Source organism: Wyeomyia smithii, chromosome 1 (assembly GCF_029784165.1).
Source record: "Wyeomyia smithii strain HCP4-BCI-WySm-NY-G18 chromosome 1, ASM2978416v1, whole genome shotgun sequence".
Classification (NCBI taxonomy): Eukaryota; Metazoa; Arthropoda; class Insecta; order Diptera; family Culicidae; genus Wyeomyia; species Wyeomyia smithii.
Genome location: NC_073694.1, coordinates 136,601,055 through 136,624,436, shown reverse-complemented (window position 1 = coordinate 136,624,436; position 23,382 = coordinate 136,601,055). Strand labels below are relative to the sequence as shown.

The 23,382-nt window shown below is 36.3% G+C and overlaps 1 protein-coding gene across 3 annotated transcripts in view; it reads right to left on the bottom strand.

Annotated features, from left to right (window-relative positions):
* The window catches only part of LOC129718762 (putative aminopeptidase W07G4.4), a 41,806-nt gene that overhangs the window by 12,643 nt on the left and 5,781 nt on the right, over positions 1-23,382 (bottom strand). The window lies entirely within an intron of this gene.

The window sequence follows — 23,382 nt, the reverse complement described above, 5'->3', positions numbered from 1 at the left end:
CGTGGTCCAAGTCATTGTTTTGTTCTATATTTCCGGAATAAACTTGAATTAACTACTGCACTGGTGTTGTAAATTTTGTTTTATACAAGATCTAAACCCCCACGTTTGATTTTGGGAGACTTCAACTCTCATGGTGTGGCTTGGGGTTCCCCTTACAATGATAACCGCTCCTCTTTAATCTATAACCTTTGCGATGACTTCGACATGACTATTTTAAACAACGGTGAAATGACACGTATCCCGAAACCTCCAGCGCGCCCAAGCGCTTTGGATCTATCCTTATGTTCGACGTTGCTACGGTTGGATTGCACATGGAAGGTAATCCTCGATCCTCACGGTAGCGACCATCTGCCTATTCTTATTTCAATTACAAACGGGTCAACTCGCATGCGACCAATTGACATTCCGTATGACCTCACACGGAATGTCGATTGGAAGTTATACGAGGAAATGATTTCAAAAGCGGTCGAGTCGATTCAACATCATCCACCACTTGAAGAATACAACCTCCTCGCGGGCTTGATTCTCGACGCCGCGTTGCAAGCCCAAACGAAGAAATATCCCGGCGTAACGATCAAAGAACGGCCTCCCACTCCGTGGTGGGACCAAGAGTGCTCCGATGTCTACACGCAAAGATCCGACGCGTTTTTGGCCTTCCAGAAGGGAGGTATACCCGACGACTATTTACGGTATTCGGAGCTTAATACCAAGCTTAAAAGCCTGGCTAAAGCAAAGAAACGCGGATATTGGCGTCGGTTCGTGAACGAGACGTCGAGGGATACATCGATGAGCACTCTTTGGAACACAGCCCGAAGAATGCGGAATCGCGTAACGGTCAACGAAAGCGAGGAGTCTTCAAGTCGGTGGATATTTGATTTTGCCAGGAAAGTATGTCCGGACTCTGTTCCTGCGCAAAACTTTGTTCGCGATACGTCTCCGGGTCACGACGCGATAGAATCACCTTTTACGATGGCAGAATTTTCAGTTGCCCTCCTGTCCTGTAACAATAACGCGCCTGGGTTAGATAGAATCAAATTCAGCTTGTTGAAGAATCTACCCGGCAATGCCAAGAGGCGCTTGTTGAACTTGTTCAATAAGTTCCTGGAGCAAAATATTGTACCGCAGGATTGGAGGCAAGTGAAGGTGATCGCCATCCAAAAACCAGGGAAACCAGCTTCTGATCACAACTCTTATAGGCCGATTGCAATGCTATCCTGTATCCGGAAATTGATGGAAAAATGATACTCCGTCGTTTAGACCATTGGGTCGAATCAAATGGTCTACTAGCAGATACTCAATTTGGCTTCCGCCGCGCCAAAGGGACGAATGATTGTCTTGCGTTGCTTTCAACAGATATTCAGCTGGCGTATGCTCGCAAAGAACAAATGGCGTCTGCGTTCTTGGACATTGAGGGGGCTTTTGATTCCGTTTCTATTGACATTCTTTCGGGTAAACTTCACCGACAAGGATTTTCTCCAATTTTGAACACTTTTTTGCACAATTTGTTGTCCGAAAAGCACATGCATTTCACGCACGGCGATTTGGCAACTTTTCGCATTAGCTACATGGGTCTTCCCCAGGGCTCATGTTTAAGCCCCCTTCTTTACAACTTTTATGTAAATGACATCGACGAATGTCTGGCAAATTCATGCACGATAAGACAACTTGCAGACGACAGTGTAATCTCTGTTACAGGAGCCAAAGCTGCCGATTTGCAAGGACCATTGCAAGATACCTTGGACAATTTGTCTGCTTGGGCTTTACAGCTAGGTATCGAATTCTCTCCGGAGAAGACTGAGATAGTAGTTTTTTCTAGGAAGCATGAACCTGCTCAGCTTCAAACACAATTAATGGGTAAAACGATTTCTCAGGTTTTGGTACACAAATATCTTGGTGTCTGGTTCGACTTTAAAGGCACCTGGAGTTGTCACGTGAGGTATCTGATGAAAAAATGTCAACAAAGAGTGAATTTTCTTCGTACAATAACCGGACAATGGTGGGGAGCCCACCCAGGAGACCTTATAAGGCTTTACCAAACAACGATACTGTCTGTTATTGAGTACGGGTGTTTCTGCTTCCGCTCCGCAGCAAACACACATTTGATCAAACTGGAGCGAATACAATATCGTTGTTTGCGTATCGCCTTGGGTTGCATGCAATCGACCCATACGATGAGTTTGGAGATCTTAGCTGGAGTACTACCATTGAAAAACCGCTTCTGGAGCCTGTCTTCTCGTATTCTAATCAAATGTGAGGTCTTGAACCGTCCCGTGATTGAAAATTTTGAAAGGTTAATCGAACTTAATTCTCAAACCCGTTTTATGACATTGTATTTCAATCACATGTCCCAAAATATTAACCCTTCTTCTAATATTCCAAATCGTGTCGACTTATCAAATACTTCTGATTCTACTATGTTTTTCGATACATCCATGATAGAAGAAACTCGTGGAATCCCGGATCATTTACGCGTGCAGCACATCCCTAAAATTTTTTCCAATAAATATCGAAACATCAACTGCGACAATATGTACTACACTGACGGATCACTTCTTGAAGGGTCCACTGGCTTCGGTATCTTCAATAACAATTCAACCGTCTCCCATAAGCTCGATAATCCTGCTTCTGTTTACGTCGCAGAATTAGCTGCAATTCAGTACACCCTAGGGATTATCGAAAAAATGCCCACGGACCATTATTTCATCTTTACGGACAGTCTCAGTTCCATTGAGGCTCTCCGATCGATGAAAGATGTTAAGCACTCTCCGTATTTCCTGGGGAAAATACGGGAACATCTGAGTGCTTTATCCGAAAAATCTACTCAGATTACCTTAGCGTGGGTCCCTTCTCACTGCTCGATACCGGGTAATGAGAAAGCGGACTCTTTGGCTAAGGTGGGCGCAACAAACGGTGATATTTATGAAAGACCAGTTGCCTTTAATGAATTTTTCGCATTTGTACGTCAGAATACGATCATCAGTTGGCAAAATTCTTGGACCAAGGGGGAACTGGGAAGGTGGTTACATTCCATAATCCCCAAGGTGTCGACGAACCCGTGGTTCAAGGGGTTGGATGTAGGTCGGGATTTCATTTGCGTGATGTCCCGGCTTATGTCCAATCACTATAGATTTGACGCGCATCTCCGTCGTGTTGGGCTCGGGGAAAGTGGTATCTGTGCCTGTGGTGAAGGTTATCACGACATAGAGCACGTTGTTTGGTCATGCCCTGTACACCGTGACGCCAGGTCTAGATTAATAGCTTCCCTGCAGGCCGAAGGTAGGCAGCCGGCTGTTCCTGTTCGTGATGTCTTGGCGAGCCGTGACCTATCCTACATGTCCCTTATATACGTTTTCCTGAAATCCATCCACGCCCCAGTTTAGTCCTATCCCCTTCCGCCTACATCCAACCAAACGACAAGAACACGTTAAGACCCCGGATCCGGAAACAGCAATCAGACCCGCACGATACTCTCAAGGCCCGATGGAAACAACCCAATATGCCAGTCCGTAATATCTTGGCCCAGCAGCGGAACAAATTTAATATGCTGCTTACCTATGGCAATGAAAATCATCAAACAGCAAACCTGTGCTTTTAATGCAAAATATTCTAGCTTTAAGTTAGATTTAGTTTCAGCTCGTAGTCGGCAGCGAGGATAAAAAATTTGCTTTTAGTTATTAAGATACTTTAGAAAGTAAGCTACCAGTTATAATTGGCGCCGTTAAACATTGAATTGTATTTGTGCCGTGTCAAATAAACTATAGATGAAGAAAAAAAAAAAGATCTAAACCAAAAACATCATATCAAGAAGACTGGTAACTCTGCCTGAGATTGAGCGACAGTTTTGACAGCGCAGTCTTTTGAGTAAAAGTGGAACTGACACATGCTAGTGTGTGTGCTAACGATGCGAATGACCAAGTATAAATGACAATTCTCAAAGGTATGCTACATTTTTGTCTATCCACGCACACAAACAAATCTCGCTATGAAAATTGTCGCGTTTTATATGGAATTCGGAACATTTTTGGAAATTTCTCGTTTTATATTTAATTTTTGATTGAAGAATGCATCTCCAGTTGAAGCACACTAGAAATTAATATTATTTTAGATTTAGTGTGAAAAATTGCGACAATATGTCGAAAAAGAATATATAAGAATGCTATATTTCTAATAGTTGGAGCATAATCTTAGTCACTGTCATAGATCATGAGTCATGACTTTTGTTATTGTATCAAAACATAAGCGACTCTATTTAAAAGCGCTATTAGAGTACAAGGGAAAAACGATAAGTGCAAAAAGGTTACCTGCAAATTGATGAAAAACAGCATATTTTACCTAAACCCTAGCATGTTTATGTATTTCTCACAAATAAAACATGTTTCAACATCATTTCTATAACTTTTCAGAAAAGTATGTTCAGTTTAAAATGCATAATCATTTTAAATCTCATAAAAAATTGGAAAAAGTCCATAACGCTCACTAATACTAATGCATCGACGTGAATAACATACCTTGTAGAACTGTCATTTATACCTGGTGCGAATGCAAGCCGAACGCACATGCTGGACCACCACATACACACACTCTGTTTTTGCAGCGATGTAATTAGCAGCACTTTTATAACAAACTTTCACCTTCAATAGGATGGAGTGCGCTGTTTGATTTGACGCTTGCCGTTTATATGGGATAGATTCAGAGATGCCAGTCTTCTTGATATGATGTTTTTGTCTAAACTGAAGATATATGAAACGTGTTTACGTGTTGGTCTATTTTCGTCACGTTTTGAAACAGGCAAAAGATCGTTTTAAATCCTTTGCACGCTACTCAAAAATACAAAAATACTAAATGGCATATTTTAATCAAATACCTCACTTTCAAGTATTTTAATATAAGCGTTTTGTGTGTGTGCGGGTGGATAAACGAAACAAAGATATTTCACATCTAATAGTTTTCGTTATCTTCCGAAGTCCGACTTGCAGCATAAATTATTTGATCATATACCAATCCATCCTGAAAGAATGTCACTCACATTTGGCTCAAACCGTCAAATACATAATTCCAAGTCTTATAGATATCAAGTGTCTCGCCAAAGTAATCTTTTAATGTCCCTAAAAATTATCTCATGGGAAACAGATATCAAATGCGATATTGAATTGTTGATCGGGTGACAAACGTCAGCGGTTTAAAACAACAAAATATACAATACCGGTGCGGGAAACGTGAAGTTGGTCTATATTAGCTAGTTCTATTAAGGTTTTTCTGGTGTAAATTTAGTATAAAATTGTTCCAAAAATATACCACCTACTGAATTATTTGAAGCATTTTTTTCATGGGGGGGGGGAGGGGGTAAGTTTTGTGATTAATTTATTTACACTGGGGTCTTTTTTACGCGGTTGGTTGTACCGCGTTGAAAAAACCGCGTATAAAAAACCGTGAAAAACTCCATTCAATAAAAGGATCCGATTAAAAATAATGGCACGTAAGTAAATATAAACTTGAAAATGATATAAGATTGGTAACGAAACGCACAAAATTAGTTTATAGTGCCTCTAAAATGAAAATTCACTGAAGAACATGACAATAACTTTTTTATAACAATTTTGCCACTCGTTCAAGCTTTAATCGGAAGTTAATTGTCTTGATTGCCTATTATTTTAAATAACAGCAAATATATTAGAAATATGCATTATTTAGATTAATAAAACAGAAGATCTTATTGTCATAAACCATACGATTGATTTTTTACTTTATTGAATTTAGTTATACTGAACTTATTTAATACCGAGTGAACATAATCTTTCAAATCGCGTAAAAATAATCCGCGTTATTTCAAAAAACCGCGTAAAAATAATTCGCGTTATTGTAAAAAATCGCGTAAAAAAGTCGCGTATAAAAAAACCGCATAAAGATAACCCGCGTAAAAAAAGACCCCAGCGTATTTACTAATATTTATTCAGAATTGATATTGTGTGTTCTGCCACAAACGGTGACATATCAACACTATTACATATCGTCGGTTTCGTGCAACACTGGCACAACTCAAAAATTATAAATTCGAGAAAAAAGCGTTTGAAAATTTGCGTCGAAATTCAATTTTTCGATTTTCAAGAAAACTTTGAAGTTTAAGATTACCAATCCTCACATAACACTTCTAGGTCTATTATGCACATATTATGAGCACGTTGTCCAAGTTAAAACATTATTTTTACTAACTTTATGGAGAAATTTCGATTTGTGCAGCAAAGGCACTTCTTCTCATAACTCTGGATTTCATAGGATTTTTGAAACGGGGTTTCGTGGGATGAAACTTAACTATATTTCACATCGTTTGCCATCAAAAACTCAAAAATGCAAAATTTTGAGTTGTGCCAGTGTTGCAAGAAGCCGACGATATATTTTAAATTTTATTTTTTTCAAAAGATTGTAACTGCTTCCGCAGTTAAGTGAATATAATTGTAGGAAAATTGTAAACCTACTTGGCAATATAAAATTGTTTTTCAGAAACTGGAAATCGCAAAATGGGATTTCAAAATGAAGTATGGAGTTGATTCGCGGCCTCTGAGCATTATCCCGGTTCCTGAGAAACTAACATTGGGCTATGTTTGTTTTTATTTTATGCTGTTTCCAGAAACCGAAAGCTACTATCTAAACATTTAAAGTGGCGTCTGAAGTTGATTTTTGGTCTCTGGGGATCATACTGTTCCACAAATACACTGGGGTCGCTTTTTACGCGGTTGGTTGTAACGCATTTAAAAGATTAGGTTAGATATACTTATACTAAACTTATTTGATACCGCGTACAAATGATTTTTTGAGTTTTTTTTAGTTTAAAATAGTTTATTTGACACGGCACGATACAATTTATGCTTAACTGAGCCAAGTACAATTTTGTTAATTCTAGATTAGCAGGGAAAAGAGGGAGGCGTATTTTTTATCTCTCGCGGCCGACTACGAGCTAGTGGGGATTTGAGGTGAGAGGAGGGGAGTTACAATTTTGATTTTAACTATATTAATTTTATTCATTTGTGCATGGCTAAGCAGTGACATCCTATTGAGCAGTTCTGGTCTGAGGTGTCTACGTAAGCATAAAGATGCAGGATCTTCGTTTTAGTGTCTCCAGCATAGTGTATCATCTTCTTTCAGCGTGTAACGGGAATGATAAACTAACAAATAGATAGAAGAGTTTTTTTATTTTAATGCCAGCGTTTTTCATAAACCCGTATAGCAGAGTCATGTACTGGAGATCACCGCTTCCCAGAATGTCTCTAACGGGTACGTTCGGTTGTTTTCCTCGGGCCCGAAGGGAAACTATAAGCTCGGACCTAACACCACAGAATTCGGTACACGACCAAACAACATGCTCGATGTCATGGTAGCTACGCCACAAACGTAGTGATTACTGTCTACAAGCCCTATACGAAAGAGATACGTGTTTAACGTGTAGTGATTGGACATAAGTCTGGACATCACGCGAATGAAGTCCCGACCTACATCCAACCCCTTGAACCATGCTTTCGTCGATACCTTAGGAAAAATGGAATGTAGCTACCGTCCCAGTTCATCTGAATTCCATGATGATTGCCAACTGTTGAGTGTTCTCTGACGCAAAATGCTATAAAATTCATCATAAGCAATTGGTCTTTCATAAATATCGCCATCAATAGGACCCACTTTAGCTAAAGCGTCAGTCCTTTCATTGCCCGGAATGGAACAATGAGAAGGGACCCACGCTAAGGTAACCCGGTAGTTTTTATCTGTTAAAGCACTTAAAGACCGGCGTATTTTCCCCAGGAAATACGGGGTGTGCTTCACAGGCTTCATCGATCGCAGAACCTCAATGGCACTGAGACTATCTGTGAAGATGAAGTAGTGGTCTATAGGGTTTCGATGATTCCAAGAGAGTACTGAATAGCAGCAAGTTCTGCGACGTACACGGAAGCAGGAGCATCGAGTTTGTAGGAGGCGGTAAAATTTTCGTGAAAAACACCGAAGCCAGTGGGCTCATCTAGATTAGACCCGTCTGTGTAAAACCTTTTATCATAACTAACATGTTTAAACTTATTGGAAAAAAATGATTTTTTGAATCGAGTAAAAATAATCCGCGTTATTTTAAAAATATCCCGTTTGAAAAAATGCATAAAAACAACCCGCATAAAAAGCGACCACAGTGTACTCATATTGGATGATATTGGGTCACATTAGACTATTTACTAGAAACGGAATGTAACCATCGAAATACCCAGATTAGGCAATAATTGACCATTTTAGGATGTTTTCAGTCAACCAGAAGAAGTCATAGTTTAGAATGGTACACGAAAGTCGCTTTTTACGCGGGAGATACGTGCCGCGTAAAAAAATACCACATAAATTCCGGAATCCACGTAAAAAACCGCGTAAATTCCGGAATCCGCGTAAAAAAAATCGCGTAAATTACGAAATCCGTGTAAAAAAGCCGCGTAAAAAGCGACCTTAGTGTATTTTAGATCGGATGCTGGCCTCTGGGTAACACTCCGGTTTTAAAAACCCATATTGAATAGTGCACGGAAACGATTAATTAGAGTGAAAAATGAATCCAGCAGAAATTATCAAGGTGTACTTTTTTTCTATAAATTGGAGGGTTCGTGTAACTGGAAATGTTCGTGTAAGTTCGTGTATTTAAACAAATAATAAGTTCGAATGAGAAAGGCTGGGTCTCACCGCTAGGTGGATTAATTTGGGTTTTAAGTCGAGAAATCAATGTTCCATAACTCGTCATATTCAAGTACCGATCAAAGCTTTTGCGATGTCATTTTTTAAAAATTTCATATACCTTAACATATACGTCATTTTTCAACCTTTGAGCAAAATATCTGTGGAAAATTCATACCGTGACTGCGGGTAATTCCGCGCACTCATCTTAAAAAACTGTTTTTCAACAGTAAATTTTACTAAAAATACCTAATTTTTGTACTATCATAGCAGGCTATGCTTTGTTCACGGTAAAGCGCACAGTGTTTTAGTGAAATTTACTGTTGAAAAATAAAAATAGTTTTTTACAGGGTGGCGAAAAAGTTTTCTAAATCAAATTCCCTGATTTTCCCTGATATTCACTGAAACATATGATGATGATGATGGTCCCGCCACATACCCCTACAAAGGTTTGAGCTGGACGATTTATCTATAGATAATTAATGTAATCACAATTTCAATCAGTTATACAAAAAAAAACGAACTGATTCCATTTCCAGATATAAACTTCTTCAAAAACTGTTTACTTGATTCACATCGGTAAAGACGTGAATTGCTGTAGAGCTACACAAAGCTAGCACAGGGTTTTCATGACCTTCAGTCAGACTAACCACAACTACTTCATGTATATTCTCTAAGCATTCAAATAACAATTATGTTTAAATTGTAAAAGAATCCATTTATATCTGTCTTCCGCGCGCGAGGCTCAAACTTATGTAGTCACTTTCTATTATTTTTTGAGCTACAACAACATAAAGGAAAAAAAAAATCCATCATCACCACCGCGACGAACACAGTAGTTTTGTCATTATATGTTAAAAAAAGATCCAATATAAAATATAAATAAAATTTTACAACACAATCACATATCCGTTCGTAAAAAACTTCGTCAGTTACAGGCTTCAATTAAACAATCAATAAATAAATAGGTTTCAAAAATAAATATTTCATCCAAAATAAATCCGTTGTTTAAACTTCGTCATATAAACTCTCGTCATTGTTAAAAGCTTTTAAATTTCGTTCTGTACAACAGAAACTTTCACGTGTGAAATACATTGTCTCTTGAACTCCGCAAGTGTTGGTGCACGTTTAACATGTCTTGGCATCGAATTGAAAAAAATTATACCTTTATAAAATGATGAATTCTGTGAAGCTCTGGTTAAAAAGAAATGTGTTCTTATTTCATCCGCGTTTCTAGTGTTATATCTATGAAAATCACTTCCTCTTTCAATTCGATCACACAAATATTGAGGTAGCAAACCATTAATTATTTTAAAAATGAACACCATAGACAAATAAACAATTCGTTGCTTCACGGATAACCATTGCAAAGCGTCCAACATAAAAGCAGAGGAAGTTAATCTATCACAATTTAAAATCAAACGCATTATTCTATTCTGCAAACGCTGTAACCTCAATAATTGTGTGTTATTGGCCAAATACAAAAAGGTAGGGCAAATATCCAAATGGGGCGAGATGATTGACTTGTATAGCTGTATTTTACTACTAATTGTTAATTCGTTTTTCAAACGGCATAATATTCCATACTTCTTGGCAATTTTCTTGATGACATTGTCAATGTGAGCGTTGAACTTTAGGTTGTCATCAATAATCACGCCAAGATATTTAATCTCCAGAACGCGACCAATTGTCTCATCATCTATTACAACAGAGACATCGTCATTTACCACGGTGCGCGAGAAAATCATAAATTTAGTTTTATCAATATTCAATTTCAATTGCTTATACTTCAGCCATCTGCTTAGAGAACGTAAATCTTCATTCAAGTGTGGAACAGCTTCTTCTGAATTTTTAGCTGCAATAAACAACACGGTGTCATCGGCAAAAAGATTTATGTCACAAAAACGTAAAACTCGCCGCATGTCATTTATATACATAATAAACAAAAGGGGCCCTAATACACTTCCCTGTGGAACTCCAAGATCATTCTCCACGGGACCAGATACAGAATCATTAAAAACAGTCCGTTGAGTTCTGGCAGACAAATAGCTTTCAAACCATCTGAATGCAGTACTCGAAATTACAAAGCGCTTGATTGTGTTCAACAATAAGGGCCTAGAAATTGTTTCAAAAGCGCGTTTCAGATCCAAAAATACAGCAACTATTGTGTCTCTATTTTCTAAGTTATCTTTCCATTTTGCAAGAACTAAATTCAACGCGGGTTCACACGAATGGCCTTCCCGGTAGCCAGATTGTTCAGGAATTAATAACGAGTTACTATTTAAATATTCTAACAGCTGACCTTTAACAACAAGTTCCAATATCTTTTCTAACGTGTGTAACATATTGATGGGACAAAACTCTTCGGCTTTAATCTTTCCAGCAACCTTTTGAATCGGAACAATCAACGATTCTTTCCACACTTTAGGCACGTGCCCAGTTAGCAATGATTCATAATAAGGTTCAGCAGAGTGTGACCAATAACATTGAAGCAATCTTGAATAACCCTAGCATTTACATTGTCTACGCCAGCCGTTTTACCTAATGAAAAACAAATATTTTTAAGGTCATCCATTGTGATTGGGTGAAAACCATCAAATCTACTATTAACGTTAGTCGGCTGTTTTATTTCATCAGGTTCATCGACCAGTTCAATTGATTGATTGATCAATGAAACACTATTAATGAAATAATCATTAAACTTACTAGCAATTATTTGTTCTGTTTGTTCTAATGTGCCATCAAAAGTTATGGACCGCGGTTCACAATTACTAGGTTTTAATAAAGATTTCAAAATTTTCCATAACTCTTTGCTGTTGTTTTGATGCTGAGTAATCTTTCTCTGGATATATTCACAACGCGTCTTTTTTAACGCTTGTGAATATTTATTACGCGCGATTGTGTACTCATTCCAATGACTCTGACTATTTGATCTACAAAACTTTTTGTACAATTTATCCCTTTTGCGCTTAGGACGCAAAAGATCCAAATTGTACCAGCTGTTCGCGTTCTTTAAGGTTACAAATTTATGTTCAACTAATTGTTTCGTACACGTTTTCAAAATACTAGTAAGAACGCTGCAGAATCATCTAAATTACCGGACGCGATTGGAAAATCCAAGCTTCTTGCAACAAGATTCGAAACAGCCTGCTTCGAATATTTTCTCCAGCATTTCAATTTTTTAAAATCATTATTCTCACTCAAGTTGTCTAATACAGTGATTACTAATGTCTCATGATAGGTTATTTTCATATCAGAATCCGTTACTGAACAAATGGAATCCAAACTGGAATAAACATGATCAATCAAAGTTCTACTTCGCTGGGAAATACGTCTAAATTCATTAACGCTTTGTTTTAAATTGAAAGATTCTACTAAACGCTTCAAATGATTCGAATTTGTATTATCTCGCCAGTTGATATTAAAATCGCCAGTCAATATATTCAGTTTACTATAATCGAGAAATTCATCAAGCCAATTTTCCAATGTTTCAAGGAAACGGTGATCACTAGCATTGGGAGAATGATACAAAACACCAAAATTACCCACCTTCATACCACGTACTACTGTTATGCCCAAGAACCAATTGTCATCCTTCGCTTCGTTTCGGCAAAGCTCGAATTGAACTGATTCTCTGACATAAATAGCAACACCGCCAGTTTGTCTAGAATGTGATAAACAAGCAGCCACATTATATCCCGGAATACTATATCGATCATATGCTTCAATATCGAAAATATGAGTCTCTGATAAGAACACTAAAAGTGGATGTTTATCTTCAACAATCTGACGTAATGCAACGTAGTTTGTTGTCAACCCCGCAATATTCAAATACAAAAATTCGAACTTATTCACATTCTTCTTGGAACTTGTTTGCTATTTATTGAAACACAAGCTGCTTTTCTTTTGATTGAATAATCTTTTATATATATCAAGCATTCTGAACTAAATGCGGCATGGTTAACGTCCAAATTCATGTTACGCTCTTTATTCGTCTTTAAACAATTAACGCATTTCAAAACAGTAGACGTGCATTCAGATGTTTTGTGTTTAGGCTACACCTGGAACACGTATCACAATTTTTGCAATCCATGCTCTTGTGCCCAAATTCTCCACATTTGAAGCATCTCAAAACATTTACCGCGGGAAATACTAAGCACCGATCAAATTCTACATTTACTTTCTTAGCAGATAACAAACTGTTATACGTTTCCAAATCAACCTCTATTACCGCGCTATACTTGTTATACCGAAAGCGTGGATTTTAATACGAGTTTATTACTTTTACATCATTAATTTTGATACCCTCATTTTGACTTTTTAAAAAATCAATGAAAACATCAGGAGGAAGATTCTCGCTCATGCCCACTATTTTCAATCTCGGCACCGACGTGGGAACAACAGCACTGTAGTTTTCACCCAGATTGCTTTCAATGCAATTTTTCAACTTATCAATATTTTCGCCAACAGCGCATTCAACAATAATGGAACCATCTTTACCGTTCCTAAAATTACTCACTTTGTGTGTTTTTGGATCTAATTTTGTTTTCAAAAACTTCCGAGTTTCCTCGCAAGCTTGTTTGGACTCTTTCGGTTTGATCACAATGACCGGACGAGTCTTATGTTTAACGGGCTTAAAACCATCATTTATATTATTATTATTACTAATACTCGTTTTAATACTTTTATGGCGACCCTTCACGACTTGCGCAAAAGTCACGCCGTCATCAAAAACATCATCACTATTATCGTCATCAATTCTACGCTTCTTGTCGATTTGGTCCGATTCAGAAGGAACCGTCCCATTCCGCGCGCGGGCATCATTAATTGCAGCTTTATTTTGACGCTTATTTAATTCCAAAACCGAATTGTTCAATTTATCAAATTTCTCACAAAATAATTTTTCAAGAGATTCATTTACATTTAATCTCAACTGTTTCATACCGAAATTCAACGCGCTGTTTATCTGGGCCGATATTTGATCCCGCATTTCAATGACCGAATCAGAGAGAGAAGATAATTTCTTCATCTCTTTTTCAATACGCTTGATGTCCGGTATCAAATGTTGCCCACCACAACACTGGTTTGATAAACATTCGTCACACTTGAAGCAAAGATTATCATTATCTGTAACTATCTTTGCCGTTGCCTTGGTGAGTCCAGTACACTTGTAGTGAAACAAACGTGCACAGTTGAAGCCCACACATTTCAACGGCAAATCCGATAGGACAATTGCCGTACCACAGCCAGAGCAAATCATCGCACACAACACACGTTAACACGGGACGCTATACCAATAGACATGCAGAGCAACAAGAGACAGAGGCAAAAAAAAAATGATCGCCACCACCGCTGCTTTGAAAGCGTCGGGGGGGATTTTATTTTAACAAACTTTAACGCGAACTTGCTGCTTAAAGCAACTGTTCTTGTACTTAGCCTTTTGTAGATATACTACCGACACACGTTAGAATATATCTACCGTGAATCACTGCACTATTTCACACGTAAATTAACAATTATATATCACCACAAAATAACATCAACTACTCTGTTCGCTATCAAAAGAGAATCGCTAACATAACATTAATTTCCCTGGTATTTTTCAGCATTCGGCACAAAAAAGGCAACGTAGATTAACGCAACTCTGAAATCCCAGTGAGAAAAGTATTCAACTGGATATGAAACCGAACCGTAGTGGTCCCGAATTAGCCTTTTATGCGCTCATTTCAAGATGGCTTGACAAAGTATTTTTTTTAATTCTTTTAGCACCATTATTTAGTGGTTAATTTGTGGTTTCTAAACCCAATTCTAAATCCAAGTAATTTCTGAGAAATTTTCAGAAAACTGAGTCAAGCCATCTCTGAAAATGATTTCGCTTCCAATGAATCGGACAACGATGATATATACATCAATCGAAAGCCCTTAATTTGTGGTTCACGAAAATGTAGTTTTTGTAGGCATACTTCATAATAAACTAATTAAAAAACTATTATTTAAATTTTTGAACATTGTTTACCTCTTGTTGCCAACACCGACCGTACGCGGCGCTGGTAGACCATCAAGAGCTAAGAGATCTAGAGCATATCGAAAACCGGTAAAGCTTTGTTTGAATAGGGATACCAACTAGTCGGAGGTAGAAATCAGGACACCCTTTTTTCCGGCACAAATTTGATCTAAGCCTAAAGCAGTGGTGGGCACCGCTAACCGAAAATTTAGCGACGCTAATCGCTAAACCGCTAACCGGAAAATTTAGCTCAATAATCGCTAAACGCTAAACCCACATTAGCGCAACTTTCGCTAATCGCTAATCGCTAACCTTTCAATGTGTAAATGGTTATATCGCTATATTTATTGCTCGTATTTTGTAAGATTTGGACCACTTTGATCTTTTTTGGTAAAACAAACGAAAACAATTACTTTTTAAAGCTATTTACAATATGAGGTTCACGAAACGGGATTCATACTTTATTTTGTAAAAACAAGAATAACAAAAGTTATTTAGCTTGCATTAAAAATAGATACTCTTAGGAATGTTTTCATAAAAATTCAATTATTATCTGAATCGAAAAAGTAGAACCAAAGTTGTCATAATTTCAAACGCATTGCAATTTACAAAAGTTCTTGGTGTGCCGAAAATTCAATCTAGACCTTGAGCTTGTTCTTCAAAATGCTCCTGTGGCTTGTACGATAACTGGAACTCCATTCTAGGGTAATAAGACTGACAAAAGTAACTTTTGCAGTAAAGTATGTTCATCTTTCGAAACAATTTACGTACGCCATCAGCAATTCACAGTTTTTCTGAATATTTCTATTGTCGCTTCTCTACAAAATTTAGCGAATTCGAAGTTTTCGAAGGCCAAAATTTTAGCGACGCCAACAGTTTCGCTAACCAGTAACCAGCTCAAAAGTTAACGAAATCGCTAAACCGCTAACTGAATTTTAGCGTCGCTAATTAGCGATTAGCGAATTAGCGGAATGGTGCCCACCGCTGGCCTAAAGCCTGTAGTACACTCTTTGTCTAATGGTCAAATATTTGACCTTCTGACATAATGGTCAAATTTATTTGACATCATGGTTGTTGTTTGCCCGTGTTTGCCCCATGTTAAAATTAGAGATTGACAAATACTTATCTTTGACCAAATTTTTATCTGTCAAAAAGTGCCAAATATTTGACGCTTGGTCAACGAGTGTAATACAGGCTTAAGACCTCCTAGCTTGCTTCAAGGTACGATGCTGGGATGAGAAGCCAGTTGTCATAGCTTCAAAACCCACCCTTGGAGAGATTGTTATGATAAAATCGGAGCGCTAGTCCCGCAATCGTTCTGTATTCTAATAGTTGGCCGCAAAGTATGTTTCAAATAAACAGAAAGGTCAAGTTTCGACAGCGTAATGTTAGTACCTATGCTTTGCCTTTCATTTGATCTACGCTTCTTTGATTTAACTGTTCTAGATGTGAAGGGGGAAATAAATGAGTAGAATGATTGTAGAATTACTGTCGCAGTGTAAAATATGACATCGGGTGGTTCTAATTTGTTGAAAATGCGGGGCATTTTAAAGGCGTTTGACACGTTCCGCAGGACGTATTTCCAAATAGGACATTTTGTTGGAACTCGGGACTGCCTCGTTACTACACAATTACTAGATGTTTAACGATTTAAACACCTAGAAGATTTCTTTCGTCACTTGACTGAGATTCAATAGAATAAAAAATTCGTTCGCAGTGAGCGTTGTGTCCCGAAATCGTTAAAGGCTCGCTACGAAATTGATTATTTCAAGAAAATCAGGACAAATGCCAGAATATGAAAAATAAATCAGGACTCTTAATTAGGATCTCAAAATCAGGACATGTCCTGCTAAATCAGGACGGATGGTATCCCTATGTTTGAATTCTATCATCTACCTGCGCCATCTGCACGTAACGTTTTCCAATTCGTCATTTTCGTGTAGTGCGTATTGTTCGAGTAACGTAAAACAGATGATTTTTTCTCAGAAAGCTTTCGTGTAGCGATGAGTATGGTGAAACTAGAGATACTCAGAGGAAGAGATATGCGGTGAGCCAAACGAACCGTCAAAATTGGAGCCAAACGAACAACAAAGGTAACACCAGATTGAGAGGTATTGCAATCAGGTACAAAAAAGAACGAGTTTATTTCTATACGATTTTTTGTTCTATTGCCAATGAATGAATTAAGAATGCTGTGAGTGATTTTTACCCGGAGTTCAACAAACCTTGTGTATAGGTAACAAAATAAGTGAAGGCGTATTAAATTAAACATAAACATAAAATATATCACATTAACAGTTTTTGCGAAGCAGGACTTTCACCGTCACCACCGATTATACAAGTCGAATGTTAGTCAACATTGCGCTTTGAGAAGAGATCTAACACCTCTGACATATGAAACCCAGTTGCCGAATTGGCGATTTTTTTCACCGCGAATCTCTTCCTCTGAGTATTTCTAGGTGAAACAGTATGTAAACAGCAGGGATACTATATGTGCAGATTTGCTACGAAATGCAAATGTTGATCAATTAGCAGATATTTGTAGTTGACAAGCCTCCGTGTGTTTTACGTAAATTTCCTCAAAATAAGTGAAGTTTTAAGTAGACATGCGAGCGTAATTTTCTCGATCTTCGGTCGAATCATTTCCGGAAATGTAGTTTTGCCGTTTACCGATTGTTTGAAAATAAAAACCTAAATAAATACACCTTGGGGTGTGATCTGGTCTTTCTCATACAAAATCTATTATATGTTAAAATCTATTAGCACATACGTTTTAACTCTTGGAATAAATTACAGCCTGATAATAATAAAGAACAATTTTTTGTTTCGATAAATATAATAATATTTTGGTAACCAACTACGCAAGTCGAATACAGGACTGTTGGGTATTTTAGAAACCGGAATGATGCCTGAAGGTCGGGAATGGGCCTTAGAACTGTAGGGAACGGTTGAAACGCATGGTAAATGCCCAAAGGTGTGAGTTCTGACTAGAATTAAAATTCGATATTTTCTCGTCTCAGGAATATGCTTCTCCAATTACACCCTGAATAATAAAACAAAAAAGCTTTCAACGGCAGCGACTACTGTATGTCGTATATATGAACGACTGTCGATATGTTCTAGATAACCCACTAGCACTAACATCGGCAGGTGCCAGTACTATGCTCATCCAAATGTCTCTTAAGCTGGAAGTACAAAGTCAGCAGAACAAAGAGTTAATAGCATGAAAATTTAGTGCTCATTCGATGCTCATTTAATGCCATATCGCCGAATTTAATGCTCCATCATTTCTTTGAAAAATGTATTTGTTTGCTAGCTTAAGAAAATAGCTAGCAGACAATATACGAAAATAGCATTTTTAGTCACAAAACGGTTCTTTAACGGTCAAAAACATTTAATGCTCATTAAAAAACATGATTTTCATGATAATTTTATTGATTTTGTATAAATTTTTCAATAATATTATAATAATATGATAATACATAAATAGCTTCAATTTTTCAAACATTTTCCTCTGAAAACAATCAGAATCCTTTTGATACGATTAGATACCAATTAAATGCTCCCATATGCGAGCAGTTTCAATAACTTAGGTGCATTTTTCATTAAATATATTTTTTTCAAAAATATTGTTCTGCTAGCTTAAGAAAAAAGTTAGCAGAACATTGGCCAGAAACAGCATTTTTAAGCAATAAACTGTTGTAGAATGGTCATAATAATTTAATGCTAATTAAATGCTCTTGAAAAAACCTGATTTTTATGATAATTTTATTGATTTTGTATAAATTTTTCAATAATATTGTAATAATATGATTATACATAAATAGCTTCAATTTTTTCAAACATTTTCCTCTGAAAACAATCAAATCCTTTTGATACGATTAGATACCAATTAAATGCTTCCATATGCGAGCAGTTTCAATAACTTAGGTGCATTTTTCATTAAATAGATTTTTTTTCAAAAATATTGTTCTGCTAGCTTAAGAAAAAAGTTAGCAGAACATTGGCCAGAAACAGCATTTTTAAGCAATAAACTGTTATAGAATGGTCAAAATAATTTAATGCTCATTTAATGCTCTTGAAAAAACATGATTTTCATGATAATTTTATTGATTTTGTATAAATTTTTCAAAAATATGATAATATATGAATAGCTTCAATTTTTTCGAACATTTTCCTCTGAAAACAATCAGAATCCTTTTGATACGATTAGATACCGATTATATTCTCCCATATGCGAGCAGTTTCAATAACATAGGTGCATTTTTCATTAAATTTTTTTTTTCAAAAATATTGTTCTGCTAGCTTAAGAAAAAAGTTAGCAGAACATTGGCCAGAAACAGCATTTTTAAGCAATAAACTGTTGTAGAATGGTCATAATAATTTAATGCTCATTTAATGCTCTTGAGAAAACCTGATTTTTATGATAATTTTATTGATTTTGTATAAATTTTTCAATATTATAATAATATGATTATACATTAATAGCTTCAATTTTTTCAAACATTTTCCTCTGAAAACAATCAAATCCTTTTGATACGATTAGATACCAATTAAATGCTCCCATATGCGAGCAGTTTCAATAACTTAGGTGCATTTTCCATTAAATATATTTTTTTCAAAAATATTGTTCTGCTAGCTTAAGAAAAAAGTTAGCAGAACATTGGCCAGAAACAGCATTTTTGAGCAATAAACTGTTGTAGAATGGTCAAAATAATTTAATGCTCTTGAAAAAACATGATTTTCATGATAATTTTATTGATTTTGTATAAATTTTTCAAATATATGATATTATAAGAATAGCTTTAATTTTTTCGAACATTTTCCTCTGAAAACAATCAGAATCCTTTCAATACGATTAGATACCAATTAAATGCTCCCATATGCGAGCAGTTTCAATAACTTAGGTGCATTTTTCATTAAATATATTTTTTTTCAAACATATTGTTCTGCTAGCTTAAGAAAAAAGTTAGCAGAACATTGGCCAGAAACAGCATTTTTAAGCAATAAACTGTTATAGAATGGTCAAAATAATTTAATGCTCATTTAATGCTCTTGAAAAAACATGATTTTCATGATAATTTTATTGATTTTGTATAAATTTTTCAAAAATATGATATTATAAGAATAGCTTTATTTTTTCGAACATTTTCCTCTGAAAATAATCAGAATCCTTTTGATACGATTAGATACCAATTAAATGCTCCCATATGCGAGCAGTTTCAATAACTTAGGTGCATTTTTCATCAAATATATTTTTTTCAAAAATATTGTTCTGCTAGCTTAAGAAAAAAGTTAGCAGAACATTGGCCAGAAACAGCATTTTTAAGCAATAAACTGTTGTAGAATGGTCATAATAATTTAATGCTCATTTAATGCTCTTGAAAAAACCTGATTTTTATGATAATTTTATTGATTTTGTATAAATTTTTCAAAAATATGATATTATATGAATAGCTTCAATTTTTTCGAACATTTTCCTCTGAAAACAATCAGAGTCCTTTTGATACAATTAGATACCAATTAAATGCTCCCATATGCGAGCAGTGTCAATAACTTAGGTTATTTTTTCATTAAATATATTTTTTTCAAAAATATTGTTCTGCTAGCTTAAGAAAAAAGCTAGCAGAACATTGGCCAGAAACAGCATTTTTAAGCAATAAACTGTTGTAAAATGGTCATAATAATTTAATGCTCATTTAATGCTCTTGAAAAAACCTGATTTTTATGATAATTCTATTGATATTGTATAAATTTTTCAATAATATTATAATAATATGATTAGACATGAATAGCTTCAATTTTTTCAAACATTTTCCTCTGAAAACAATCAGAATCCTTTTGATACGATTAAATACCAAATCACCGGCGACTCGTCCATAGGTGCAACCTGTGCAATGCACATGGGGACGTCAGGCAAAAAATGAATCTAAAATCCAAATTCATACTCTTATTTTCATATTTTTTAGTTTTATTTTTAAATAGTAACAGAGGGAATTACTTGCTTTTATTCGCGGATAAAATTGTAATCACTTCCTCAAACTCTGATTTTCAGAATTTATAGTTGAACAGGTAGGTTCAACAGCCACGAGTCGCCCCTGTACCAAATAAATGCTCCCATTTACAAGCAGTTTCAATAACTTAAAAAATCAAATTAAGATAAAATTAAAATTTAAATTAAAATTAAAAAATGTAATTTAATTTATTGAGATTTGTTTCAATTAGGACTTATCATTCGTAGGGAGTTCAACCTACTTATCAAAAAAAAATATATATATAAACTGACAACTAACTCAATTCAAAACTTATTGACTAAAAAGAGAGCTCATCGTAGCAATTGAGGATTGCAACGATTTTTGTCGAAAATTGTTAATAATTTTATTTGACATAGCTTCATGTTTCAACACCAGTAACTCTATGTTATTCGAGTGTACCAAACCAAGACGCTTCAAAATCAATTTCAGAATTTTATTCCGAACCTGTTATCTGTGCAAAAGAGTAAAAAATGAGCGGTACAGCTTGGAGAATTTTGTTTTGATTGTGAAATTGAACTTTGTTTACCTTGCCGTGCCTTAACAATTGCTAGACGGACTGGGCATTAATAAAAATTTGACATATGGTTGCCGTTACAATTCGCACAGCGAAAATTTTTACTCTCTTTCACAGGACATATAGCCTTTTTGTGAGAAGAGTCTCCACAAATGAGGCATTTTCGGTCGAAGTTACAGATTTTTGAACCATGGCCATACCGTTGGAAAACTCGCAATTGGGCTTTTCTCCTCCCCCAAACTTTCTATATAACTCCCACTTTACCTGAACATTATGGATGGTATGTGGTTTGTCAAAAAATTTCAAATTTTTAACCTCAGTGCGGTTAGTAAGGCAAAGCCTGGGTGCTACATTCCGATTCGGAAACTGACATTCTGTTTACTATACAAAGACTTCGCAGCCGACTGTTTTAGTGGTGCGGGGCTAGCGCTACGATCCTACAGACACTAACAGTCTCTCCCAAACCGAGACTCAATCTTACGACGACTGGCTTGTTAGGCTTGCATCGTACGACGAGACCATCTGGGAGATAAGTCCGGTTAAAATGCATTAAATAATAAACAAGGGAAATTCCAGCTCTCTGACTTTCCTCACCTCATGATTTTCGTTTCATTAGATATGCCAATTAATTCTGTTGGGGTAAGTTATATGATCGGTGGTTGAGCGGTGATGATGATCTCATCAACGGTTTGATCGCTGGTGAGACCTTTCAAGACAACCTCGACCGGCTTGGCGTTCTTGATGTCATAGGTTAAAAATTTGTATATCTTATCAGTTTAATACTGAACAAGACGATTATGGCCTTTAATTGACTCAGCTAATAAGCATTCGCCGCTAATAAGCATAAGCAGTTGATCAAACAAGTGATCAAATAGTACCCAACAAATCGAAAAAAGGGACCAACAGTTGTTAGAAAATAGCCAGAGAAGTTATTGCTATTGAAAAGGATACGGAATAAGGGATTGGGCGATCTACAGGGAAAGATCAATCTTCAGGATCGATCTCTGTTGAAACGATCTTTCAAAGCATATTTTTTTAAGGCGCTGTGAAATTCACTGAACCAAGCGCCCTTTTTTTTCAATTGAGTTAAGTATTAACACCAGTGTAGGGGTATTGGGGGTAAGCCCGACCCCCTAAGGAAAATGATTCTTTAGTAGCACTTGATGGCGAATATTGTTGAATTTTTTTTCACAGAATCATTGCTTAGATTGTTTTCTACATGATATGAAGGTTTTCAGTACTTTCAAATTGTTATTTTACAAGGAATAGTGAAGTTTTGAAACTAGGATAAAAATGACGTTTTGCAATCAGTGCGGGTGAAACCGGCACCCCTTGGGGGTAACACCAGCACCTAAGTTTGTTCATGAATTAACTCGAATTAACTGAACCAATTTTAATTCGGAAACCACCGAATGAGAGATCTTACATTTCTGTATGTTACTGTTGAATTTGGTTGTTGTCGGTTAACTGGTTCTGGGCAGATTACCGGAACAAGTTCCAGTGAACATTATGTATAAACAATGAAAGAATTTGATACTCGGCAAGCCTATCATGTGGCACTCTAAATCATATTATTAACTAGTTTCATTGAAACCAGGATCACATTGACCACACCGGAGCATATTTCAAATACCACCGGAAAAGCCGTCAGTTTTGTGACTTGATTCAGTACATTTGGCACCTCTAATAACCCTTGGAATCATTCATAAATCACAGAAGAGCTTGAGTGCATGGTTCTAAGTCGATTAATTAATTTATTTATCAGCGAGATATCGGTAATAGATGAGAAATATGTGTCAGTAACATCCAACTAGCCTCAGACCATGTCGGGCTTACCCCACTCACTGGGTGACGGTGTTACCCCGACAGCACACATTTTTTTAAAAAGAGTATTTCTACAAATTTATCGCTTCAATTTACCTCAGATCGAACTCCTGTGATTGCTTACAATACAGACAATAAATTGCAGAGCAACGAAAAATTATTTTAGTCTTTTCAAATGAATAAAAGCTTGAGTTCCACTCACAAAAAATTACATCCGTTCACGCGTCAGCTGCAGTAGCGTATGTTTTGTCTATTATTTTAACGTTTGACGTTTCACGGTGGCTTCGATGTGTCTTAAAATATCTAAAATATTAAATACC